The sequence below is a fragment of the Salmo salar genome, chromosome ssa01, assembly GCF_905237065.1.
Source record: "Salmo salar chromosome ssa01, Ssal_v3.1, whole genome shotgun sequence".
NCBI classification, from domain to species: Eukaryota; Metazoa; Chordata; class Actinopteri; order Salmoniformes; family Salmonidae; genus Salmo; species Salmo salar.
The window spans coordinates 167,030,592-167,057,216 of record NC_059442.1 but is presented as its reverse complement, the minus strand read 5'-3'; the positions used below and the strand labels follow the sequence as shown (position 1 = coordinate 167,057,216).

Sequence of the window (26,625 nt, the reverse complement as noted above, 5' to 3'; positions counted from 1 at the left end):
GTGTGGTTCCTACTGTGAAGCACGGAGGAGGAGGTGTGATGGTGTGGAGGTGCTTTGCTGGTGACATTGTCTGTGATTTATTTAGAATTCAAGTCACACTTAACCAGCTTGTCTACCACAGCATTCCTGCAGCGATACGCCATCCCATCTGGTTTGCGCTTAGTGGGACTAACATTTGTTTTTCAACAGGACAATGATCCAACACACCCCCAGGCTGTGTAAGGGCTATTTGACCAAGCAGGAAAGTGATGAAGTGCTGCTTCAGATGACCTCGTCTCCACAATCCCCTGACCTCAACCCAACTGAGATGGTTTGGGATGAGTTGGACCGCAGAGTGAAGGAAAAAGAAGCCAACAAGTGCTCAGCATATGTAGGAACTCCTTCAAAACCTTTGGAAACTAATTCCAGGTGAAGCTGCTTGAGAGAATGCCAAGAGTGTGCAAAGATGTCATCAAGGCAAAGGGTGGCTACTTTGAAGAATCTAAAATAGAAAATATATTTTGATTTGTTTAACACTTTTTTGGTTACTACGTGATTCCATATGTGTTATTTCATAGTTTTGATGTCTTCACTATTATTCTACAATGTAGAAAATAGTAAATATAAAGAAAAACACTTGAATGAGTAGGTGTGTCTAAACTTTTGACTGGAACTGTATAAATATATATTTATTTATTTTCATATTTATTTTTACAGGACAAACTGGAAGGGCATTCCTAAACATTGTTAAGAAAGATGCTTTTAGTTTCCTGGCTTACTAAATCGACATACTAAATTCATTTTTTAAATAGATGACTTTATTGGTGTTAATAGGTAGCAGTTATGCTATTCTGACCACCAGGCTGTTGATGTCATAACGATAGCTACATGTTTGATGTCAGATGACAATAGAATGTTGATGATGTCACTGTGGCGACTGTAAACCGGCCTTAAGGTGTGCTCTAACCTAAAATCGTTAACATTATACTATTGTGCGATCTGGGCCCGAGGTACTGTCACGACGTGTCAAGGGTCTCATGTGAAAACCCAACAGACTCTGACGACACAGAGGTGGAGGAGTTTACAACAATATTTACTCAGTCTGTCATTGCTATCAAGAGCTTAATTCAATTAGGCTGCAGTTTTCACCAAGCCTCGGGGTTAAGAGAGCAACGTTCAAACAGGGAGCCAGGAGAGAGAGAGAGGGGGAACTCAGTCAGGGGTAGCCGGCTGGATGGCAGCCCAGACTACTACCGCCGAATGGGGTTTGACAAGGACCAATTCATGGGACTCAACTCTGGGAACCTATCTCAATTGGCCAAAGTAATTACTGCAGCCAACACTATTCTCAGAGAAAATCTCTTGAATGGAAGAGGTCCGATGCGGGTCGACAGAGTTATCATAACATAACTGGGCCACCACTAGTTCGAAGGTCAGAGGAATGCGCTCAGATGACCCATGTGATAACAGTTTGATCAACAATTTGTTCAATGTAGATAACAGAAGAAACATATCAGATTCTGTCTATTCTGTATACTGACACACACACTGGTACACACTGGTACACACACACACACACACACACACACACACAAATATAATACCATTAAAAACAACAACATATTACACTGTATTTATCTAACATGAACAGAACAATCTGGCCCCTTCCCCTCCACTTCGTCTTTGGTTCCACCTAAGACAACCACTCTAAACCCTCTGAAGACAACCACTCTAAACCCTCTGTTTGCACAGATGGCACGTTCAGCTCTGCTCCACTCCATTATTTTCAATTCAAAAGACAACAACTTCCCCTGGAGAAGCCTCTGAGTGCAACCAGCAGCAACATGTACTTAATGCTTTAATAAGAGTTTGGGTTTGACTCCGGGCCGCCCGCTCCAGATCCCAGGCAAGGCCTGGTCTATCTCCCTGTGTATCTAAATCAGGATTTCCGTGCCGACCCGGGCCTGTCTGAGAAGCGTCTAAGCTGGATTTGGGAAAATGCGAACCATGTGCATTTTGATGCCACGGCACCATGCATCCAACCTCTCTCTTTCTCTCTCTCTCTGCCTTTGTTTTCGTAGCCCCTTGGTTGCAAACGTCTTCCAAAGCAATAGCCGTGGCAAGATGGCTGCTTCAAATACCCTGGTGAGTACTACCCATGATGCATTGCAAAAAAACGAAATAATGGATGCTTGAGTACTCAGCTGACATGGGTTTTTGTCCCAACAGTCTTGAGCATACTGTAAAAGCGTCTGTATTCAATCACACATTTTGTTCCTGTCAAATTCAGTAAACATCAATATATTACAGAATGTTATTTCAAACACCCACACTTGCCATGGATAAAAGTCATCTATCAATTTCTCTATCGCTTTATTTTATTTTTGCTGCCAGGCATGACACTGGGTCATATGATCGATTTGTGGAAGAATGTTATTTAAGTCAGTCACCGTCTTTCAATCCCACCTTAATGTTCTCATAGCGATTATGGAAACAATAAGGAACGGACAGAGGCAAACAAATCGATTAGGCCACAAGTCACTGGATCAATGCAGAGCCTTTCAATAAACACCCACAGAATGAGAATTTGATCCTGACTTGAGGAGTAAAATGACCTTTAGATTGTACCTTGTGTTTTTGTCACACAGACATAGCGTTACAGCAAATCCAATCCCATTCTGTAGACACAAATCTGCATCTCCACATCCTCATTGATCCTCTGAAACCTTATTGAAACTTTTCAGTTTTCTTTTCCAAATCTTCCCTTTATTGCAAGAATGCACTCTGTGACACCTCCCGTCGATACCAGAGAACTTCTCCTTTGACCCCCTCCAGAGTTAAACGTTCTCCCCCAACTAATAACAAACCAATCAATACATACTATCGAGCAAATGGAACACCTTCATACTTCAGAATCCCGGGATTCAACCTTTTGTGGGAATAGACAAAAGTGCTTTAAGTGAAAAATGACTTTGGTATTTTACGCCTTGACCTTTGAGGTCTTCGGGAAAGGTTTGCCAATTTCATAAGAAACCAGAAATCGTTCTTAATACGTTTTTATGATCTTTTTTTTTTTGTTCTAGAGGAATGATTGAAGGATGTGTATAGCTAACCCAACTGCTGTTGACAATGGCACACACCTACGCTTTGCTGGAGATATCATTTGGCATTACCAACCCTTACGGCCAAAATAATGAGGCAATATTTCTTCAATATGTGTAAAAACATTTTAAATAAATGCTCAATAGTAATTTGCTTTACATTAAAACAACTATTTACTTTATTACATTGTATGATAATGAGAAAATATATTGGTAATCCTAGAATTTAGTGTCAATACTCTGTTTTCTTCAGAAATATTTGTGTTTAATGTACATTTGGTGGGGCAATGATCAACTGTGATCTTGGCAATGAAGCCCTTTATCTACTTCCCCAGAGTCAGGTGAACTCGTGGATACCATTGTTATGTCTCTGTGTACATTATGAAGGAAGTTAGAGTTAGTTTCACGAGCCAATGCTAACTAGCATTAGCGCAATGACTGGAAGTCTATGGGTATTGTGTAGCTAGCAGATACCCATAGACTTCCAGTCATTGCGCTAACACCAGTTAGCAATTTCGCTAGTGCTAGTAAGCAACTCAATTCAAAGCGCACGCAGAGACAAAACAATGGTATCCATGAATTCATCTGACTCTGGGAAGTAGATAAAGGGATCATTGCCAAAATCCCAAAGTATCCCTTTAAAGCCTTATAAGTGATCACCCTGAGTCCCAGATCACCCAGACTCCTAGATCACTCTGACTCCCAGATCACCCAGACTCCCAGATCACCCTGACTCCCAGATCACCCTGACTCCCAGATCACCCTGACTCCCAGATCACCCTGACTCCCAGATCACCCGTGACTCCCAGATCACCCAGAGTCCCAGATCACCCTGACTCCCAGATCGCATTGAGTCCCAGATAACCTCAAAGACACAGACCATGAAGGTATTCCTTCCTGTTCCTGTTCCTCCGTCTCTCTCATGTATTTAGTGGAGATTCTATAAAAAGCCCCTAACATCTGAGACAAAATGGCATGATTGTCTGTCTCTTGACATGTGGGGGGGGGGGTCCTGATATGAATGATACAAAAGACAATGGAATAGACATAGTGGGTGTATTGATGAGGAGACAGAAGGTTGCTAACACCATCTTTTGTGTCACCTCCTGGTTTCTTTCGAAGGATGAGCACCGTGAGCACCGAACACGGTGTGCAGAAACGGCAGAGGAGGATCGTCGGTACTGCTCCGGACCGAATGGCCGATGTGTGGTGGGCTTTCTGCACGTTTCCATGCTGCAAGGGCAATCACAACAAATGGGCGCTACACTTTCAGCAGCGAAGGACGAGCAACCAACGGCCGGGGAGTGGTTACAGACATGGTGAGGATGCCCTGATGACAAGCTCCTGAACTGTCTTGACTTTTTCTCTCTGCCCTGTACCATTGATGCTCCCTACCTCCGACCAAGCCTTTCTGTCCTTCTGAACTACCTCAACTGACTAGAGAAGACCACAATGGAAACTAGTTTGAACTTTTTTTAATGTTATCCTCAATGACTTTAAAAGCATTGTAGCCACATGTGTGTTTGTATTGTGTTTTTAAACTGTCAAATAAATCGAATAAAAAACAAACAAAACAGTCAAAGTAATTGTTTTAATCTAAGACTGTCCTACATACACTACAAGTACAGTGTATTGGTTTATGGCTACTGTAGTTGTACATCACATTACATTATCTGATTATGGTAATGTAGGAAAGTATCAGGTCTATGTGAGCATGTACATTGATATCTAGCTAGGAATCTGGAGATTCCAAACACTAGGTTCACTTGACATCTACTTGGCACTTGGAAACACAAAATCCATGATTCACCCAACTGGGGCCAAACAGTCTCCAAATCCTGTCCTGTGTCAGAATCAGCTTATCTGGCCCCGCAGAGAGAAAAGGAGCTGCATTACCTTTGACCTCACTATGAACTCTGGGAGCTAGATTTTTCTCTGACTGCTCTGGGGGGACCTGATCAATGTTATTGGGTTGGAGCATATTTTGGAGATAACCGTGGCAACGTGCTACCGGCATGAGCGTGAGACACACAGGAGGTGGCCTAGACATTCCTGAAGCTTCAGGAGGTCAGAAAAGTAGTAAGAGTCACCGAAATGTCTCTAGACTACATTTCCCCCTTATACCCCCCCCACCCCCCCCCCCACCCCCACTACCCCTCCAATGTCTGGTCTCAAACTAACAACCGAGCGTCCATCATGTCTTCATGGACAGACTGGAGGCCACATGCAGGGACTCAGACTCCAGGTCAGCCGTTGGAATTTAGGCTGGGAATCCGACAAGGCCTACAGCTGAGAGGGGAATGTAGGCTGGGAATCCGACAAGGCCTACAGCTGAGAGGGGAATTCATGTCTCCTCCTTCTCCCACCAGTTTCTCTCTCTCCTTTTGTCAGGAGCGAGGGATCCCGTAGTGCTCCGTCTACGTGTTGTGATCCCCTAAATCAGGCGTCTCAGTGTAGGTTTTTTGTTCAGAGGGACATGGGTCAGAGAGGAGAATGAGAGAGAGGGCAAGTGTTACACTTCATTTTGTACACTCTGTCAAAATAATGTTAGGTAATTGGAATGACATGACAGCAAGTTTTAAGGGGTTAGTAAATCAATCAATCATCAATTTCCTTGTTCCCAAAGCTAATATGGTTATTTTGAGTAGGCTGATTAAAACTGTTTTGAATATTTGTATTTAACATTTCACTGAAATGACAGAAAACCAAATATGTAAATCACTAGGTTTGTAGGCTACATTGCTGAGCATATATAGTAAGCTGCCTTAATGAATAAATTACAATATTGCATAAATCTATAACTGTTTTGGTTCAAGAAAAAATATTTCTCCGAATAAATATTTCTGTTTCACGTGTGTTCTGCTTTTGCATGCACTTCGTGATGGAGTTTGGCTGTCTCTCGCATTTTGGTTAGAAACTCCTCAAGGAGGACAGTACAATGTGCCTGGTTAGGCCTTAATGGTTGGTTCGTCGATTTCTATGCTTCTGTGCTACAGTGCCTTCAGAATGTATTCACACCCCTTGTCTTTTTACACATTTTGTTGTGTTACAGCCTGCATTTTACGTTTATTAAATTGAGAATTTGTGTCACTGGCCTACAGACAATACCCCATAATGTCAAAGCGGTATTCTGTTTTTAGAAATGTTTACAAATTAATTATAAATGAAAAGCTGAAATGTCTTGAGTCAATAAGTATTCAACCACTTTGTTACGGCAAGGCTAAATAATTTCAGTAGTAAAAATGTGCTTAACAAGCGACATAATAAGTTGCATGGACTCACTGTGCAGTAAAAGTTTTTAACATGATTTTTGAATGACTACCTCGTCTTTGTAGCCCACACATACAATGGATGGTGTACTGTATTAATACACCCAGTCACTAACTACAAAGATACAGGCGTCCTTCCTAACTCAGTTGCTGGAGAGCAAGGAAACCGCTCAGGGATTTCACCATGAGGCCAATGGGGACTTTAAAACAGTTACAGAGTTTAACGGCTGTGATAGGAGACAACGGAGAATGGATCAACAACATTGTAGTTACTCCACAATACCAACCTAATTGACAGATGGAAAAGAAGGAAGCCTGTACAGACTAATAATATTCCAAAATATGCATCCTGTTTGCAACAAGGCACTAAAGTAATACTGCAAAGTGTAATGTTTGGGTTAAACATAATACAACACATTTTTGGTTACCACTCTCCATATTTTCAAACATAGTAGTGGCTGCATCTTGTTATGGGTATCCTTGTAATTGTTAAGGACTGGTGAGTTTTTCAGGATAAAAAAGAAACAGAATAGAGCTAAACACAGGCAACATCCTAGAAGGAAATCCTGGTTCAGTCTACTTTCCACCAGACACTGGCAGATTCATTCCTTTTTCAGAAGGACAATAACTTAAAACACAAGGCCAAATCTACACTGGAGCTGCTTACCAAGATGACATTGGATGTTCCTGAGTGGCCTAGTTATACAGTTTTGACTTAAATCATCTTGAAAATCTATGGTAGGTCTTGAAAATGGATGTCTAGCAATAACCAACTTGACAGAGCTTGAATCATTTTTTCAAAAATAATGTGCAAATCCAGGTGTGCAAGGCTCTTAGAGACTTACCCAGAAAGACTCACAGCTGTAATCGCTGCCAAAGGTGATTCTAACATGTATTGACTCAAGGGGTGTGAATACTTATGTAAATTAGATATTTCTGTATTTAATTTTCAATAAATTAGCAAACATTTCTAAAAACATGTTTTCACAATGGGGTATTGTGTGTAGATGGGTGAGAAAAAAAATAAATGTAATCCATTTTGAATTCAGGTGGACACAAAAAAAAAAGTGGAATAAGTCAAGGTGTATGAATACTTTCTGAAGGCACTGTACACCAAGCTACTACACCTTAAACTGGCTTAATGTCACCTGGCGGTTTGTCCACTTATCAACCGCATCTCAACTGGCTCTGCTCGCCTGCGGTCACAATGATGACAGGCTGTATCGACGAGTAGACTGATAGCATCAGGAAATAAGAAGCAGGTGCACGCGTCAAGGTTAGGCCAATTCTAACGGTGGGTACTAGTCTACAAGGACCGCGTTTAACAATAAAAACAAATATATAATCTTAGACGTGAAAAGTAGCCAGATGTCACTCATATCATTTTGTGAGTCCCACGAAAGTAACACATCAACGTGGGTGATTTTAGCACATTAGGTATTATGTTCTCCAGACCCCATTCGGCCTACAATCCTGTTTTCTACAGGCAAAACCACTTTCATAGCACATAGGCCTACATGTGATAAATGAGGTAATATGCATATTTATTAATGAAGGTTACTACATGTTTCTTGTTGAGACTTTATTGTAAATCAATTATAAATCAAAATCATCTGTGAATCCCTCATAGCCGAGGCTATTCTGTTGCCCATGTGTCTATGAAATTCAAGAATCAAAGTGTAGCTACACGTATGTGAGATAAATAGTCCCGTGTAGCTCAATTGGCAGAGCATGCGCCAGGGTTGTGGGTTTGATTCCCACCAGGACCAGTACGAAAATAAAGTCACAAAATATATGCAGTCACAATTGTACATCACTCTGGATAAGACCGTATGCTAAAGGACTCAAATCTAAGGCTAAAAGTTTGAGACTTAAATCCAACATCTCAGATAACTATATACCGTTATGTGTGGTACACTATGTCGCGTCTAGATGGCGCTATTAAACAGGAAGAAACTATTGAAGACTCATGCCATTGTTTGGGATATTCTAGAGAATATTCCATAGTCGCAATCGATCACATATTGCCTCAATACTATCGAAAATAGGAATCTGGAAATGAATGCTTGTCTGTGGGGCAAGCGTGATGAATATCCATTCGGCCTATATTCATAATATAACAACATTTTTAATTGCAAAGAAATAGCATATGCGTTTTTTGTTTTGTTTTTATTAAATGTTTCTTAGTACTGAAGATTGAGGCATTTGAAATGGAATGAAATGCATGTCTAATAGTGACAGATGTTCATTTATTACAAAACATGATGTTCTATTTCCAACATCTCTCCCTCAAATTACTCAAAATGCATAGGCTTTTTTTTAATGCTTATCTATTTTAGGCCCAGAAACTCATGAATCGAACGAATCAAAAGGCATTTAATATGTTATATAGATAGATAAATAAATACATTCTATAAAGCCTCGCGGTTTTGTTCTTGCCATAAACATTAAATACAGGCTATAGTTCAGACAGGAGGTTAAAATCAAAATAATTGGTGCCCAGTTTTAATTTTACGAAATGCAGCTAGACTGCGAACGGGCCCTCTCTAACAAAAATAGCCTACACAAATATAAATGTGATTACACGGGTTTAAAGGACTCAAATGGGATCTGTTTAAAATAAGCTACTGGCTGCACACCGTGAGTAATGAAATATTAGTCTAACCTCGATAAAACCTCGCTCCTCTCACCTGCCTGACATTTTAATTGGCGTTTAATTGAAGTCAGAGACGTCGAATGTGTGGGTGAAGCGGAGAAGGCAGCATTTCGTGATAGCTGCTGTCACAACGCCTGCATATGTGTCGAAAAGTAGCTACTCATTGAAACTTAGTATTTTTGAAGTGATAATTAGACTAACATTTTAAGATGGCTCCAGTCGATAGGGCTTTAACATGAGAATCTCCACGGAGCTGAGAACCACCCTGTGCGGAATTTGGTTATTAACATTCTCGGGCTTGAGAGAAGTGTCAAGGGAAGGGAGCAAGGGCCGCCAGCAACAACCTTCATAAAAGTGACTGACTTATTTATGTGTCTTGAAGGTGATAATTCAGTAGGCTACGATAATATCAGAAATTTTGCAACTACATCAACTGATGCTTTATTAAATTATGCACAATTACAGCTGGATGACCGTCAAGTTATCCTATTTTGATGTGCAGCCTAGTCTAGGCCTATAGGCTAGGCTATCTATTACAAATACTTAATAACATGAGCAAAATGCAAAATAAAAATATAAAAAAATATCCCGATTAAATGCAGATTGCATGTGAATTCTAGTGCTAAACCCTCTCTAAATGTAAATTTAAAACTTGATAAAATGTATATATAAAGAATCAATAATGATCCTATTCTTCACCAATATCATGTGGGTGGTGTTTAATGTTGAACTTGACCATTGAAATAAGGTAATGACATGGTAATGGTAAGGTAATTACTAATGACATTCTAAAAAAGCAAGAATGGACATGGTTAAACATAGAGTGCGAAATATGTTTTGCTTTTTTGCTAATTGATTGATCTTGATGGCTACCCTATTTATTAGTTAGTTAAAACATGTTTTTTTTTAAACAATAAAAAGCTGGTGTACTTACATTCAGGGAAAAATTCGATGGGCTATAGCCTACTGTAATTCTCTGTTTAACTTGACAGTACAAAAAACATGTTCTGTGAAATCATATTAATATTTATATTCACACACACACACACACACACACACACACACACACACACACACACACACACACACACACACACACACACACACACACACACCACACACACACACACACACACACACACACACACACAAACAAACACACACACACACACACACACACACACACACACACACCACACTGCTGGGACGAGAGGAGAGAAATGAGACACAGATGAGAGACAGAGGTCCTGTACAAGTGGCTGTTGGGAGTTTCTGGTGCTTTATGGGAGGCTGTTTATGGGAGGTCTGACGCTACTGTTTATAGGAGGATAGGTCTGAGGCTACTGTTTATAGGAGGATAGGTCTGACGCTACTGTTTATAGGAGGATAGGTCTGAGGCTACTGTTTATAGGAGGATAGGTCTGACGCTACTGTTTATAGGAGGATAGGTCTGAGGCTACTGTTTATAGGAGGTCTGAGGCTACTGTTTATAGGAGGTCTGAGGCTACTGTTTATAGGAGGATAGGTCTGAGGCTACTGTTTATAGGAGGATAGGTCTGAGGCTACTGTTTATAGGAGGTCTGAGGCTACTGTTTATAGGAGGATAGGTCTGATGCTACTGTTTATAGGAGGATAGGTCTGAGGCTACTATTTATAGGAGGATAGGTCTGAGGCTACTGTTTATAGGAGGATAGGTCTGAGGCTTCTATTTATGGGAGGATAGGTCTGAGGCTACTGTTTATAGGAGGATAGGTCTGAGGCTACTGTTTATAGGAGGATAGGTCTGAGGCTACTATTTATAGGAGGATAGGTCTGAGGCTACTGTTTATAGGAGGATAGGTCTGAGGCTACTATTTATGGGAGGATAGGTCTAAGGCTACTGTTTATAGGAGGATAGGTCTGAGGCTACTGTTTATAGGAGGTCTGAGCCTACTGTTTATAGGAGGTCTGAGGCTACTGTTTATAGGAGGATAGGTCTGAGGCTACTGTTTATAGGAGGATAGGTCTGAGGCTACTATTTATGGGAGGATAGGTCTGAGGCTACTGTTTATGGGAGGATAGGTCTGAGGCTACTGTTTATAGGAGGATAGGTCTGACGCTACTGTTAATGGGAGGATAGGTCTGAGGCTACTGTTTATAGGAGGTCTGAGGCTACTGTTTATAGGAGGATAGGTCTGAGGCTACTATTTATGGGAGGATAGGTCTGAGGCTACTGTTTATGGGAGGATAGGTCTGAGGCTACTGTTTATAGGAGGTAGGTCTGAGGCTACTGTTTATAGGAGGATAGGTCTGAGGGAACTGTTTATAGGAAGTCTGAGGCTACTGTTTAAAGGAGGTCTGATGCTACTGTTTATAGGAGGTCTGAGGCTACTGTTTATAGGAGGTCTGAGGCTACTGTTTATAGGAGGTCTGAGGCTACTGTTTATGGGAGGATAGGCCTGAGGCTACTGTTTATGGAAGGATAGGCCTGAGGCTACTGTTTATAGGAGGATAGGTCTGACGCTACTGTTTATGGGAGGATAGACCTGAGGCTACTGTTTATAGGAGGATAGGTCTGATGCTACTGTTAATGGGAGGATAGGCCTGAGGCTACTGTTTATAGGAGGTCTGAGGCTACTGTTTATAGGAGGTCTGAGGCTACTGTTTATAGGAGGATAGGTCTGAGGCTACTGTTTATAGGAGGATAGGTTTGAGGCTACTGTTTATAGGAGGATAGGTCTGAGGCTACTGTTTATAGGAGGATAGGTCTGAGGCTACTGTTTATAGGTCTGAGGCTACTGTTTATAGGAGGTCTTAGGCTACTGTTAATGGGAGGATAGGCCTGAGGCTACTGTTTATAGGAGGTCTGAGTCTACTGTTTATAGGAGGTCTGAGGCTACTGTTTATAGGAGGTCTGAGGCTTCTGTTTATGGGAGGATAGGTCTGAGGCTACTGTTTATGGGAGGATAGGCCTGAGGCTACTGTTTATGGAAGGATAGGTCTGAGGCTACTGTCTATGGGAGGATAGGACTGAGGCTACTGTTTATAGGAGGATAGGTCTGAGGCTACTGTTTATAGGAGGATAGGCCTGAGGTTACTGTTTATAGGAGGTCTGAGGCTACTGTTTATAGGAGGATAGGTCTGAGGCTACTGTTTATAGGAGGATAGGCCTGAGGCTACTGTTTATAGGAGGATAGGCCTGAGGCTACTGTTTATAGGAGGATAGGTCTGAGGCTACTGTTTATAGGAGGATAGGCCTGAGGCTACTGTTTATAGGAGGTCTGAGGCTACTGTTTATAGGAGGTCTGAGGCTTCTGTTTATGGGAGGATAGGTCTGAGGCTACTGGTTATGGGAGGATAGGTCTGAGGCTACTGTTTATGGGAGGATAGGCCTGAGGCTACTGTTTATAGGAGGTCTGAGGCTACTGTTTATAGGATCTCTGAGGCTACTGTTTATGGGAGGATAGGCCTGAGGCTACTGTTTATAGGAGGATAGGCCTGAGGCTACTGTTTATAGGAGGATAGGTCTGAGGCTACTGTTTATAGGAGGATAGGTCTGAGGCTACTGTTTATAGGAGGATAGGTCTGAGGCTACTGGTTATGGGAGGATAGGCCTGAGGCTACTGTTTATAGGAGGATAGGCCTGAGGCTACTGGTTAGGGGAGGATAGGACTGAGGCTAGACAGACAGACAGACAGACAGACAGACAGACAGACAGACAGACAGACAGACAGACAGACAGACAGACAGACAGACAGACAGACAGACAGACAGACTGATCCAGTCAGGTTCAGAGCAATGTATAGGATGAGTATCATTGGCCTTCACAGAGACTATGCTTTAGGTCTTTGAGAAAGCTATTGGGCTTGTTTTTCTACCCCGGAATGACGTCATAGGTCCCTCAAAAAGCTAATGACTGATGGCAGCTGTGCTGTAGTGCTGCCTGCCTGCATCTCTATCTCCTGGTCGCAGTACTATCTCCAGCTCTCCAACACAGAGCCAGGACTTATCCACCAGAAAGACTAGGTCCCTCACTTTGGAGTTCTCCACTTGGTTTCACCCTGAGTATATCTTTATACACTAACTAACATCTAACGCAATGGGCTCAAAGCTTGAGGCTCGACTCTGGAATCCCTTAACTGTTTATTTGTTGGCCAGACGTCAGCCAAGAGATTATTTTGTAACTTGGAGGAGGACCTCTTGATGGGATTGTCACCATCTTGTTAGCCTGACTAAGTATGGGACATTGCTAATATTTATTTATTTTATTTTTATTTTATTTATTTATTTTTATTTCACCTTTATTTAACCAGGTAGGCAAGTTGAGAACAAGTTCTCATTTACAATTGCGACCTGGCCAAGATAAAGCAAAGCAGTTCGACAACATACAAAAACACAGAGTTACACATGCAGTAAAACAACATAGAATCAATGATGCAGTAGAAAAAAAAATAAAAAAATAAATAAGACTATATACAATGTGAGCAAATGATGTGAGATAAGGGAGGTAAAGGCAAAAAAATGCCATGGTGGAAAAGTAAATAAAGTATAGCAAGAAAAACACTGGAATGGTAGATTTGTAGTTTGAAGAAAGTTCAGAGATAAAATATAAATAATATGGTGCAAAGGAGCAAAATAAATAAATACAGTAGGGGAAGAGGTAGTAGTTTGGGCTAAATTATAGATGGGCTATGTACAGGTGCAGTGATCTGTGAGCTGCTCTGACAGCTGGTGCTTAAAGCTAGTGAGGGAGATAAGTGTTTCCAGTTTCAGAGATTTTTGTAGTTCGTTCCAGTCATTGGCAGCAGAGAACTGGAAGGAGAGACGACCAAAGGAGGAGTTGGCTTTAGGGGTGACCAGAGAGATATACCTGCTGGAGCGCGTGCTACAGGTGGGTGCTGCTATGGTGACCAGTGAGCGGAGATAAGGGGGGACTTTACCTAGCAGGGTCTTGTAGATGACCTGGAGCCAATGTGTTTGGTGACGATTATGAAGCGAAGGCCAGCCAACGAGAGCGTACAGGTCGCAGTGGTGGGTAGTATATGGGGCTTTGGTGACAAAACGGATGGCACTGTTATAGACTGCATCCAGCTTGTTGAGTAGGGTATTGGAAGCTATTTTGTAAATCACATCGCCGAAGTCGAGGATTGGTAGGATGGTCAGTTTTACGAGGGTATGTTTGGCAGCATGAGTGAAGGATGCTTTGTTGCGAAATAGGAAGCCAATTCGAGATTTCACTTTGGATTGGAGATGATTGATGTGAGTCGAAGGAGAGTTTACAGTCTAACCAGACACCTAGGTATTTGTAGTTGTCCACAAATTCTAAGTTAGAACCGTCCAGAGAAGTGATGCTGGACAGGCGGGCAGGTGCAGGCAGCGATCGGTTGAAGAGCATGCATTTAGTTTTACTTGTGTTTAGGAGCAGTTGGAGACCACGGAAGGAGAGTTGAATGGCATTGAAGCTCGTCTGGAGGGTTGTTAACACAGTGTCCAAAGAAGGGCCAGAAGTGTACAGAATGGTGTCGTCTGCGTAGAGGTGGATCAGAGATTCACCAGCAGCAAGAGCGACATCATTTATGTATACAGAGAAAAGAGTTGGCCCAAGAATTGAACCCTGTGGTACCCCCATAGAGACTGCCAGAGGTCCAGACAGTAGGCCCTCCGATTTGACACACTGAACTCTGTCAGAGAAGTAGTTGGTGAACCAGGCGACGCAATCGTTTGAGAAACCAAGGCTACTGAGTCTGCCGATGAGGATGTGGTGATTAACAGAGTCAAAAGCTTTGGCCAGGTCAATGAATACGGCAGCACAGTATTGTTTCTTATCGATGGCGGTTACGATGTCGTTTAGGACCTTGAGCGTGGCTGAGGTGCACCCATGACCAGCTCTGAAACCAGATTGCATAGCGGAGAGGGTGCGGTGGGATTCGAAATGGTCGGTAATCTGTTTGTTGACTTGGCTTTCGAAGACCTTAGAAAGGCAGGGTAGGATGGATATAGGTCTGTAGCAATTTGGGTCAAGAGTGTCACCTCCTTTGAAGAGGGGGATGACAGCAGCTGCTTTCCAATCTATGGGAATCTCAGACGACACGAAAGAGAGGTTGAACAGGCTAGTAATAGGGGTTGCAATAATTTCGGCAGATAATTTTAGAAAGAAAGGGTCCAGATTGTCAAGCCCAGCTGATTTGTAGGGGTCCAGATTTTGCAGCTCTTTCAGAACATCAGCTGAATGGATTTTGGAGAAGGAGAAATGGGGGAGGCTTGGGCGAGTAGCTGTGGGGGGTGCAGTGCTGTTGAATGCAGTAGGGGTAGTTAGGTGGAAAGCATGGGCAGCCGTAGAAAAATGCTTATTGAAATTCTCAATTATAGTGGGCTTATCGGTGGTGACAGAGTTTCCTATCCTCAGTGCAGTGGGCAGTTGGGAGGAGGTGTTCTTATTCTCCATGGACTTTACAATGTCCCAGAACTTTTTAGAGTTGGAGTTGCACGAAGCGAATTTCTGTTTGAAAAAGCTAGCCTTGGCGTTTCTAACTGCCTGTGTGTATTGGTTTCTAACTTCCCTAAAAAGTTGCATATCGCGGGGGCAGTTCGATGCTAATGCAGAACGCCACAGGATATTTTTGTGTTGGTTAAGGGCAGTCAGGTCTGGGGAGAACCAAGGGCTGTATCTGTTCCTGGTTCTAAATTTCTTGAAAGGGGCATGCTTATTTAAGATGGAGAGGAAGGCATTTTTTAAAAATAACCAGGCATCCTCTACTGACGGGATGAGGTCAATATCCTTCCAGGATACCAGGGCCAGGTCGAATAGAAAGGCTTGCTCGTTGAAATGTTTCAGGGAGCGTTTGACAGTGATGAGTGGAGGTCGTTTGACCGCTGACCCATTACGGGTGCAGGCAATGAGGCAGTGATCGCTGAGATCTTGGTTGAAAACAGCAGAGGTGTATTTAGAGGGCACGTTGGTTAGGATGATATCTATGAGGGTGCCAGTGTTTGCGGCTTTGGGGTTGTACCTGGTGGGTTCATTAATAATTTGTGTGAGATTGAGGGCATCAAGCTTGGATTGTAGAATGGCTGGGGTGTTAAGCATGTCCCAGTTTAGGTCACCTAGTAGCACGAGCTCTGAAGATAGATGGGGGGCAATCAGTTCACATATGGTGTCCAGAGCACAACTAGGGGCCGAGGGGGGTCTATAGCAGGCGGCAACGGTGAGAGACTTGTTTTTGGAGAGGTGGATTTTTAAAAGTAGAAGTTCAAATTGTTTGGGTACAGACCTGGATAGCAGGACAGAACTCTGCAGGCTATCTCTGCAGTAGATTGCAACACCGCCCCCTTTGGTCGTTCTATCTTGTCTGAAAACGTTGTAGTTATGGATGAAGATTTCAGAGTTTTTGGTGGACTTCCTAAGCCAAGATTCAGACACAGCTAGGACATCCGGGTTGGCAGAGTGTGCTAAAGCAGTGAATAAAACAAACTTAGGGAGGAGGCTTCTAATGCATGCATGAAACCAAGGTTATTATGGTTACAGAAGTCATCAAAAGAGAGCGCCTGGGGAGTAGGAGTGGAGCCAGGCACTGCAGGGCCTGGATTCACCTCTACATCCCCAGAGGAGCAGAGAAGAATAAGTATGAGGGTACGGCTAAAAGCTATAAGAATTGGTCGTCTGTGACGTCCAGAATAGAGAGAAAAAGGAGCAGGTTTCTGGGGGCGATAAAATAGCTTCAAGGTATAATGTACAGACAAAGGTATGGTGGGATGTGAGTACAGAGGAGGTAAACCTAGGCATTTAGTGATTATGAGAGAGATATTGTCTCTAGAAACATCATTGAAACCAGAAGATGTCATAGCATGTGTGGGTGGAGGAACTGAGAGGTTGGATAAGGTATAATGAGCAGGGCTAGAGGCTCTACAGTGAAATAAGCCAATAAACACTAACCAGAACAGCAATGGAGAAGGCATATTGACATTAAGGAGAGGCATGCTTAGCCGAGTGATCAAAGGGTCCAGTGAGATTCAGACAGCTAGCCGGGCCATAGGTAGCAAGCTGGTGGAAGATGGGAGGGAGGTCTGTTTTTAGCCACCTCGTGCGTTTCCGTCTGTGGGTTAGTGGGGTTCCGTGTGGAAGGGGGGACCAGTCCAAGTTGGCAAAATAGTTAGTTATAGTGGCCCAAGAAAAGTGTCCGATAGACCTATTCAGATCGCAGCCGAAAAGACAGCTAACGATTAGCGGGCCGCAGATGGGCGATCAGGTTACGTCGCGACGGAGGGGCCAGTTGGATAACTCCCTCGGGCAGATAACGTCGGTGGTCCAGTCGTGAAGACCCGATGGGGCTCCGCATCGGCAGTAAAACGGGTCAGGATAGGTGAGTTGTAGCCCAGGAGACACTTCAGCTGGCTAGCTCATGAATAGCCCAGGAGTGGCTGACGGAACTCTTCAGCTGGCTAGCTGGCTAGCTCCGTAATAATGTGTGTTAATTCCGTGACCGACGTTGCCAATAGTCACTCAGGTAGCAGCTAGTTAGCTGCAAGATCCAGGTGTAAATGTCCAGAGCCTGCGGTAGAAATCGGGGAAAGGAGAGAGAATAGGTCCGGTATGCTCTGGTCTGAATCGCGCTGTACAAAAACTGGCGATAGCTTTTCGAGCTAATGGATAGCTGAGGACAGCTAACTGTGGCTAGCTGAACTTCAACGTTAGCCAGTGAAAATGGCTAAACACTTGCTAGCTTCTGTTGTGGAATTCAGATGAGGTAAATAATACTTTCTTTTTTAAATTGTTGAGGCGGGTTGCAGGAGAGTGCTTTGAGGTTGAGTATTTAGAATAAAAAAATATATATATATATATATAAAGATAAGTGAAGAAAAAAAAATGTAAATATATATATACACGGGACACGACAAGAGGAGGGTAGAGGACGTCTGAACTGCTACGCCATCTTGGAAGAAAAAAAAAGATGGTAATATGGTAGAATGACTGCAGCAGTCTAAGGAACCATTTAGCTAAAACGTATAGAACCATTGATAGTGCACCATCCACCATCTCCAAAAGGCAAAGCCTATAGTTACCTTCATTAAACATTTGTCCTTCCTTTTGACATTCTATTCTCAAATCAATAGATTTTTTGGAATCACTTCACTGTTGCGGTATTGCTATGAGTTTTAACCAACGGTCGTAAACCCCTGCCTACTTTCTGTCTTTGAATAGGTGGGATTGAATCCAACGCTTGTGCGTGTCTGCGTCTCGAACATGGCAATGCATCCTAGTAAACCTCATGGCCAGGCTGCCATGTTCACGATTGAACCCCCCCCCCCCAACACATTGGACTGCGGTGTAATGAGAAGCAGGAGTGGCATGCTGTGGGAGCCTGGGCCAGCCTTTAGATAAGGGTCAGCAGAGGTTAACCATCAAAGATGGCTGCTAACTTTTCCCTGCGGAAAAACGCCTTGGGACATCTTCCTTTTGCTGAGTGCGAGCTCTGAGAGGTCTAAGAAGCTGTAATTCATACAAGATATGTCTGCGTCCCAAATGGCACCCTATGGGTTCTGGTCAAAAGTAGTGCACTATATAGGGAATAGGGTGTCAAAATGGGACACTAGCTATTAGAGAGTCATTTGTGGTTTGAAGCTCTTTTCACACACATACTGTGGGGTCCGTAATTATTGGATCCCTTGATAAAGATGAGCAAAAAATATATAATATAAAAAATAAAACAATTCTGAGCTATATTATATGCTCCAAAATGTTTTATCCTATTGCTCAGAGAAAGATACTTTGTAAGAAATAATACAAAACAATAATATAGGGGTTAAAACTCCGGACTTGTACCTCATTTGAAAACCTGTGGTTTGAATTGAAGAGGGCAGTCCATAAGCGTAGATGAAAGATATCAAAGATCTGGAGAGATTCTGTATGGAGGAACGGTATCTTCCAGTGTGTTCTCCAATCTCATAAAATATTGTCGAAAAAGATTCAGTGTCCTTATCCTCGCAAGGCAGGGTGCTGAAGCATTGAAAACAGGGGATCCAATATTTTGTACTACTATCTTTTTGAGATTTTGTTTTGTAACTTGTCGAACAAAATCTCTTTCTCTGAGCAATTGTATAAATAATATATAAATATATTTTTCAACATAAAATATAGCTCAGTATTTGTATGATTTATTTTATAATAGTTATAATAATTTTATAATTTGTTCATCTTCACGAAGGGATCCAAAATAATTACGGACACTACTGCATATATAGTAAACATTTCACACTCACACACGTACAGTATACACACGCACACACACACACACACACACACACACACACACACACACACACACACACACACACACACACACACACACACACACACACACACACACACACACACACACACACACACACACACACACACACACACACACACACATACATACAGACACACACACACAAATATTGAATTTTATCAACAAAATAAAATATAAACCGATACTATTTTTGGATGTCAGGTGTCTACAACCAGAGTCTCTCTGTAGAGCTGCTGACACACACGTCTCTAGCTGCCAGAAATCCGACACGGTTAGCTCTAGCGCTGACCATGTCCATGTACACACACGTCTCTAGCTGCCAGAAAACCGACACGGTTAGCTCAAGCGCCGACCATGTCCATGTACACACACGTCTCTAGCTGCCAGAAAACCGACACGGTTAGCTCTAGCGCCGACCATGTCCATGTACACACAGCTTCAAAATAATCAGGCTCCATTTATCAAAGTCTCACAGGCTCCCTGGGCAATTTATTTCAAATAGATTTTTTGACCAGCCAACCTGTGTGTAATGTCACACACGCACACACACACACACACACACACACACACACACACACACACACACACACACACACACACACACACACACACACACACACACACACACACGCACACATGCTCGCACGCACGCACGCACGCACACACACACACACACACACACACACACACACGAGTTGTGCGAGTGTTGTCATTATCCATTACTTATTAGCTTACCTAACTTCGTTTCTAAAGTATAAAAGAATGAGCTACCAAACTCGCTCTCAGGATTGGTTAACTCTTGAGGTCCCTCTGGTCTCGACCAATTAAGTGAAATCCTCTAGTTTTAGTCCCACTGTTGGAATGACCTACACAAATCCTTGCATTTTGATTCGCTGGTGCCGTTAGGGAAGTTAAAGACTCTGGTGGTGAATGAATTCATTGAGGATTGCAGTTGCTTCGATTGATTGTGGTGGTATATCTGTTGAAATTGTGAGGTTGTGGTGTTGAGGTTGTGCCTTGTGCTTATTTTTATTCGTCTTGTTTTAATTGTAATGTAAATTGTTCTTCCTATTTTGAGAAAATGATTGTACCCAGGGCACCAATGGGAATAAGACCGTGGTCTCAATTGGGCTACCCTGAATAAATCAAAGTTAATACAGTTTTTTACAATCACTTTGGCACTAATTTCGGAACCTTGATGTCATTTTTCAAAACTCTAGACACAAAACTCACAGCCAATGATCAAAATGCACGTTTTTCAAAACTCTTAACACTTTTTCCAATTGCTTGGATACAATCCACATAAAGCTAAGATCATTTGTTCATTGAACTAAAATCACCTGTTCAAAATTGCACAACTTAACATCAAAGTATTACCATTTCAAAATGCAATTCACACATTACATCTGAGATGACTGTCTATTCATTTCATTACAATGATCTAACTATCAACTGATACAACTGATCAAAATGATGAGTAACTGTTGAATTACTCTTAATGCATAGTTTTATGGAAACTGACAAACAATATTCCATGTTTATATCATGAAAGTTTCAGGATAACGAGATCCATTGACACCAATTACCGTGGAACATGAACCAGTTGGACTAAATTATCTATGGATGTAATATTTCATCATCATTCTTTATCAGACACTGTTTCTATGGTTCCATGTACCACTTTTACAGACCATGTTTTCACATTTGACATTACTGTACACTCACTGGCCACTTTATTAGGTACACCTATCTAGTACTGGGTAGGACCCCCTTTTGCCCCCACAACAGCCTGAATTATTCACGGTGTTGTACGTTAAGAGATGCCCTTCTGCACACCACTGTTTTAAACAGCTGTTATTTGAGCATTTGTGGCCTTTCTGTTAGCTTGAATGAGTCTGGACATTCTCCTCTGACCTCTCTCATTAACAAGGTGTTTTTGCCCACAGAACTGCCGCTCACTGAATGTGTTTTGTTTATCGCACCGTTCTCTGTATACTCTAGAGACTGTAGTGCGTAAAAATCCCAGGAAGGCAGCTGTTTCTGAGATGCTGGAATCACCATGTGTGGCATCAACAATCATACCACAATCAAAGTTGCTTAGATTACTCATCTTGCCTGTTCTAATGTTTGGTCGAACAACATCTAAAGCTCTCTACTCTATATACTCTATATATTGAGTTGCAGGCAGCCACCTGATTCGCTGTTCGAATGTAACCTTCCTTGATGAGCTAAATCAGGTCTGTAGAGCTGATGGCATGACCTATGTCATTGTGTGGGATAATGTCAGGTTCCACCATGCTCAAATGGTGCAAGCATGGTTTCAGACCCATCCACAATTTACCACCCTGTACTTACCCCATACTCTCCTTTCCTAAAACCCGATTGAGGAATTTTTCAAATAAATTTTTTCAAAGAGAATTGATTCAAAGAAACCTATGAGTGATTTTATTGTATTTCATCAATACATCAATACATTTCAGATTTTGTTCAATGGTTCCACTCTAGTAGTATGTCTGTAGTATTCTCTCTACTAGTCCTTTTACAGTGATGTGCTTACGTGTAGTACCATAATGAAACATGTATCAGATATTTTGTACTAGAATATTTAATGATTGAACACAGTGAAACTATCAGTATATTGTGTGTGGGTGATCTAAATTAATGTTCCTATGGTATTTCATGATAAATTAGTTATTTTTTTAACCTTTATTTAACTAGGCAAGTCAGTTAAGAACAAATTCTTAATTTCAATGACAGCCTAGGAACAGTGGGTTAACTGCCTGTTCAGGAGCAGAACAACAGATTTGTACCTTGTCAGCTCAGGGATTTGAACTTGCAACCTTTTGGTGACTAGTCCAACACTCTAACCACTAGGCTACCCTGCCACCCCTTTGAACCAAGGAACCAATGATTTGAACCAATGATTCTGCAAGTGCAAGGTTTCTTTAAAGATATGAATGCACAATGCAATGTTTTGAACATTGGACTGCCTGTGTTACAAGTGATGACCGTTTTGAGTTTTGTGTCTAGAGTTTTGAAAAATGACCATAAGGTTCTGAAATTAGTGCCAAATGGATTGTAGAAAACTGTAATAAATTTTTTTTTTAATTGACCTTAAAATGTGTTTTGACTGACTATAATACCAGTGATAGACCACTTATAAACTGATCATACTGTCAATTCTGTAAATATTAGTAATATTTTATTTTTTATTTAAATGTTTTACTGTTTCGTTTTTGTTTGTTTGGCATAATAAAACAGATCAGATGGAAGGTTGGTTTGGCTAGATAACTAGCAGGTTGGCCAGCCTGTTATGTTTTCATTTAAATGCTGGAGGTTGTGTAGAAAAGCTCGAAGCAAAAGGTGGCAGAGGTGTGCACAAATGCTCGGGACGACTACAAGGCTGCTTTGGACTACTGCTGATGTGCAGTGAGCCTTCCAGCATCCTATCGGCTGTTGGGGCCGATCAGTGGTGGTCGAGGAGAAGCTGACTAGCCACCAGCTACAGAGACCAGAAATGTGCTCTGTTTAGCGGCTCTGAGCTTGATGGTTCTAACGATGAACTTAGCCTTAAGATACTTTTTGGGAAACCGGGCCCTGGACCACAGTCATCAAGTTAAGGGTTAAGGTTGCCAAGCACTGGGATTGAACGCGGCTTACGCCCACCCGTCATCCCCATCCACAATGCACACCGCAAGCTTACGAGATGGTAATTGTGTTCACCATTGCCCCTAGTGGCCAGTTTTGAAGGCATCACCCGACATCCTGAGGACAGCCACAAACATGAAGTTATAGCAGGTCCAGCGACAAGATTCTCCAGAAGAATCGGATTGAAAGGTTAGACTGTGGCGATCTGTAATTCACATACAAGTTCCTTCAGAATATATCCACACCCCTTGACTTTTTCCACATTCTGTTGTGTTACAAAGTGGGATTAAAATTAATTGAATTGTCATTTTTTTTGTCAATTCTACACAATTATTTTTTCTTATTTGCATTAATGGAAAACAAAGCACTCATATTTTGATTGGAAAGATACAAGTATTTACCCCCCTGAGTAAATAGATGTTAGAAGCACCTTTAACAGCGATTACAGCTGTGAGTTTATCTGGGTAAGTCTCTAAGAGATTTGTAAACCTGGATTGTACAATAATTGCCCATTATTCTTTTAAAAATTCTTCAAGCTCTGTCAAGTTGGTTGTTGATCATTACTAGACTGTCTTGCCATAGATAGATTTTCAGCCGATTTAAGTCAAAACTGTAACTAGGCCACACAGGAACATTCAATGTAGTCTTGGTAAGTAACTCCAGTTAGGTTATTGTCCTTCTGAAAGGTGGATTTGTCTCCCAGTGTCTATGGGAAAGCAGACTGAACAAAGTTTTCCTCTAGGATTTTTCCTGTGCTTAGATCTATTCCTTTTCTTTTTATCCTAAAAAACTCCCCAGTCCTTGCTGATGACAAGCATACCCATAACATGATGCAGCCACCACCATGCTTGGAAATATGAAGAGTTGTACTCAGTAATTTGTTGTGTTGGATTAGCCCTGTAAATGGTTTAAAATCACCATTGGCCTCATAATGAAATACTTTAACAGTTTCCTTCCTCTCCGTCAAATGCGTTAGGAAGGACGCCTGTATCTTTGCAGTGACTGGGTGTATTGATACACCATCCAAAGTGTAATTAATAGCTCTATTTCGTTTATTTTTTATCCTAAAAAACTCCCCAGTCCTTAACGAATACAAGCATACCCATAACATGATGCAGCCTCCACTATGCTTGAAAAAATGAAGAGTGGTACTCAATGATGTGTTATTGGATTTGCCCCAAACGTAATGCTTCGTAATCAGGACATAAAGCTATTTTCTTTGTCACATGTTTTGCAGTTTTACTTTAGTGCCTTATTGAAAACAGGATGTTTGTTTTGGAATATTTGCTCAAAGGGATATTCAGTGTCTGCTTTTAAAAAAGTATTACCCATCTACCAATAGGTTCCCTTCTTTGCAAGGCATTGGAAAACCTCCCTGCCTTTGTCGTTGAATCTGTGTTTGAAATTCACTGCTCGACTGAGGGACCTTACAGATAATTGTATGTGTGTGGTACGGAGAACAGGAAGTCATTCAAAAACACCATTATTGCACACAGAGTTAGTCCATGCAACATATTATGTGACTTGTTAAGAACATTTTTACTCCTGAAGTTATTTGGGCTTGGCATAACAAAGGGGTTGAATACTTATTGACTCAAGACATGTCAGCTTTTAATTTTAGATTAATTTGTAAAAATGTCTAAAAACATACACTGCATGACCAAAAGTATGTGGACACCTGCTCATCAAACATCTCGTTCCAGAATCATGGGCAAAAATATCTAGTTGCTCCCTCCATTGCTGCTATAACAGCCTCCTCTCTTCTGGGAAGGCTTTCCACTAGATGTTGGAACATTGCTGCTATAACAGCCTCCACTCTTCTGGGAAGGCTTTCCACTAGATGTTGGAACATTGCTGCTAGAACAGCCTCCACTCTTCTGGGAAGGCTTTCCACTAGATGTTGGAACATTGCTGCTAGAACAGCCTCCACTCTTCTGGGAAGGCTTTCCACTAGATGTTGGAACATTGCTGCTATAACAGCCTCCACTCTTCTGGGAAGGCTTTCCACTAGATGTTGGAGAATTGCTGCTAGAACAGCCTCCACTCTTCTGGGAAGGCTTTCCACTAGATGTTGGAACATTGCTGCTATAACAGCCTCCACTCTTCTGGGAAGGCTTTCCACTAGATGTTGGAACATTGCTGCTATAACAGCCTCCACTCTTCTGGGAAGGCTTTCCACTAGATGTTGGAACATTGTTGCTATAACAGCCTCCACTCTTCTGGGAAGGCTTTCCACTAGATGTTGGAACATTGCTGCTATAACAGCCTCCACTCTTCTGGGAAGGCTTTCCACTAGATGTTGGAACATTGCTGCTATAACATCCTCCACTCTTCTGGGAAGGCTTTCCACTAGATGTTGGAACATTGCTGCTATAACAGCCTCCACTCTTCTGGGAAGGCTTTCCACTAGATGTTGGAACATTGCTGCTATAACAGCCTCCACTCTTCTGGGAAGGCTTTCCACTAGATGTTGGAACATTGCTGCTATAACAGCCTCCACTCTTCTGGGAAGGCTTTCTACTAGATGTTGGAATATTGCTACTATAACAGCCTCCACTCTTCTGGGAAGGCTTTCCACTAGATGTTGGAACATCGCTGCAGGGACTTGTCTGTCGGACTGCCAGATTATGAGGTGTGATTCATCACTCCAGAGAACGCAATTCCACTGCTCCAGAGTCCAATGGCAGCGGGCTTTACACCACTCAAGCCGACGCTTGGCGTTGCGCATGGTGATCTTAGGCTTGTGTGCGGCTGCACAACCATGGAAACACATTTCATGAAACTCCCGACGAACAGTTCTAGTGCAGATGTTACTTCCATAGACAGTTTGGAACTCAGTTGTGAGTGTTGCAACCGAGGACAGACGATTTTTACGTGCTACGTGCTTCAGCACTCGGCGGTCCAGTTCTGTGAGCTTGTGTGGCCTACCACTTCGCGGCTGAACCGTTGTTTCTCCTAGACTTTCCCACTTCACAATAACCGCTCTTACAGTTGACCGATGTAGCTCTAGTAGGGAAATTTTTTACAAACTGACTTGTTGGAAAGGTGGCATCCTATGACGGTGCCACGTTGAAAGTCACTGAGCTCTACAGTAAGGCCATTCTACTGCCAATGTTTGTCTATGGAGATTGCGTGGTTGTGTGCTCAATTTTATACACCGGTCAGTAATGTGTGGGGCTGAAATAGCCGAATCCACTAATTTGAAGGTGTGTCCAAATACTTTTCTATATATAGTGTACTGCCACTTTGACATTATGGGGTATTGTGTGTAGATCAGTGACACAAAATCTAAACATAATCCATTTTAAATTCAGGCTGTAACACAACAAAATGTGGAAAAAGTCAAGGGGTATGAATACATTCTGAAGGCACTGTATAAGTGGCAGTACTTAGTCGTCCCTCCAATGTAAATCTACTTTTACATTACTTTCCCTTTGGAAAGGTCCTCAAAGTGACACAGGCCCTGTGTGTAAACCTGCCCTGTAGTCGACAGTAGAAAACAACACATTTCACTGGACCTATCCGGTGTATGTGACAATAAAACATCAATATTTATTTTGGGCTGTACCATAGCAAGGCGGTGCATGTGTATGCTTGCGCATTTGTGTGCATGTGTGTGTGTGTGTGTGTGTATGTGTGTGTGTGTGTGTGTGTGTGTGTGTGTGTGTGTGTGTGTGTGTGTGTGTGTGTATATGTGTGTGTGT

General features: G+C 42.1%; 1 long non-coding RNA gene across 1 annotated transcript; it reads left to right on the top strand.

Moving 5' to 3' along the window:
• Positions 1–947: 947 nt before the first annotated feature.
• Positions 948–3,416, top strand: LOC106572140 (uncharacterized). Its single transcript, XR_006758670.1, has 3 exons — positions 948–1,411; positions 2,061–2,124; positions 3,063–3,416. It is a non-coding gene; the product is annotated as an uncharacterized lncRNA (long non-coding RNA).
• The last annotated feature ends 23,209 nt before the right edge of the window (positions 3,417–26,625 follow it).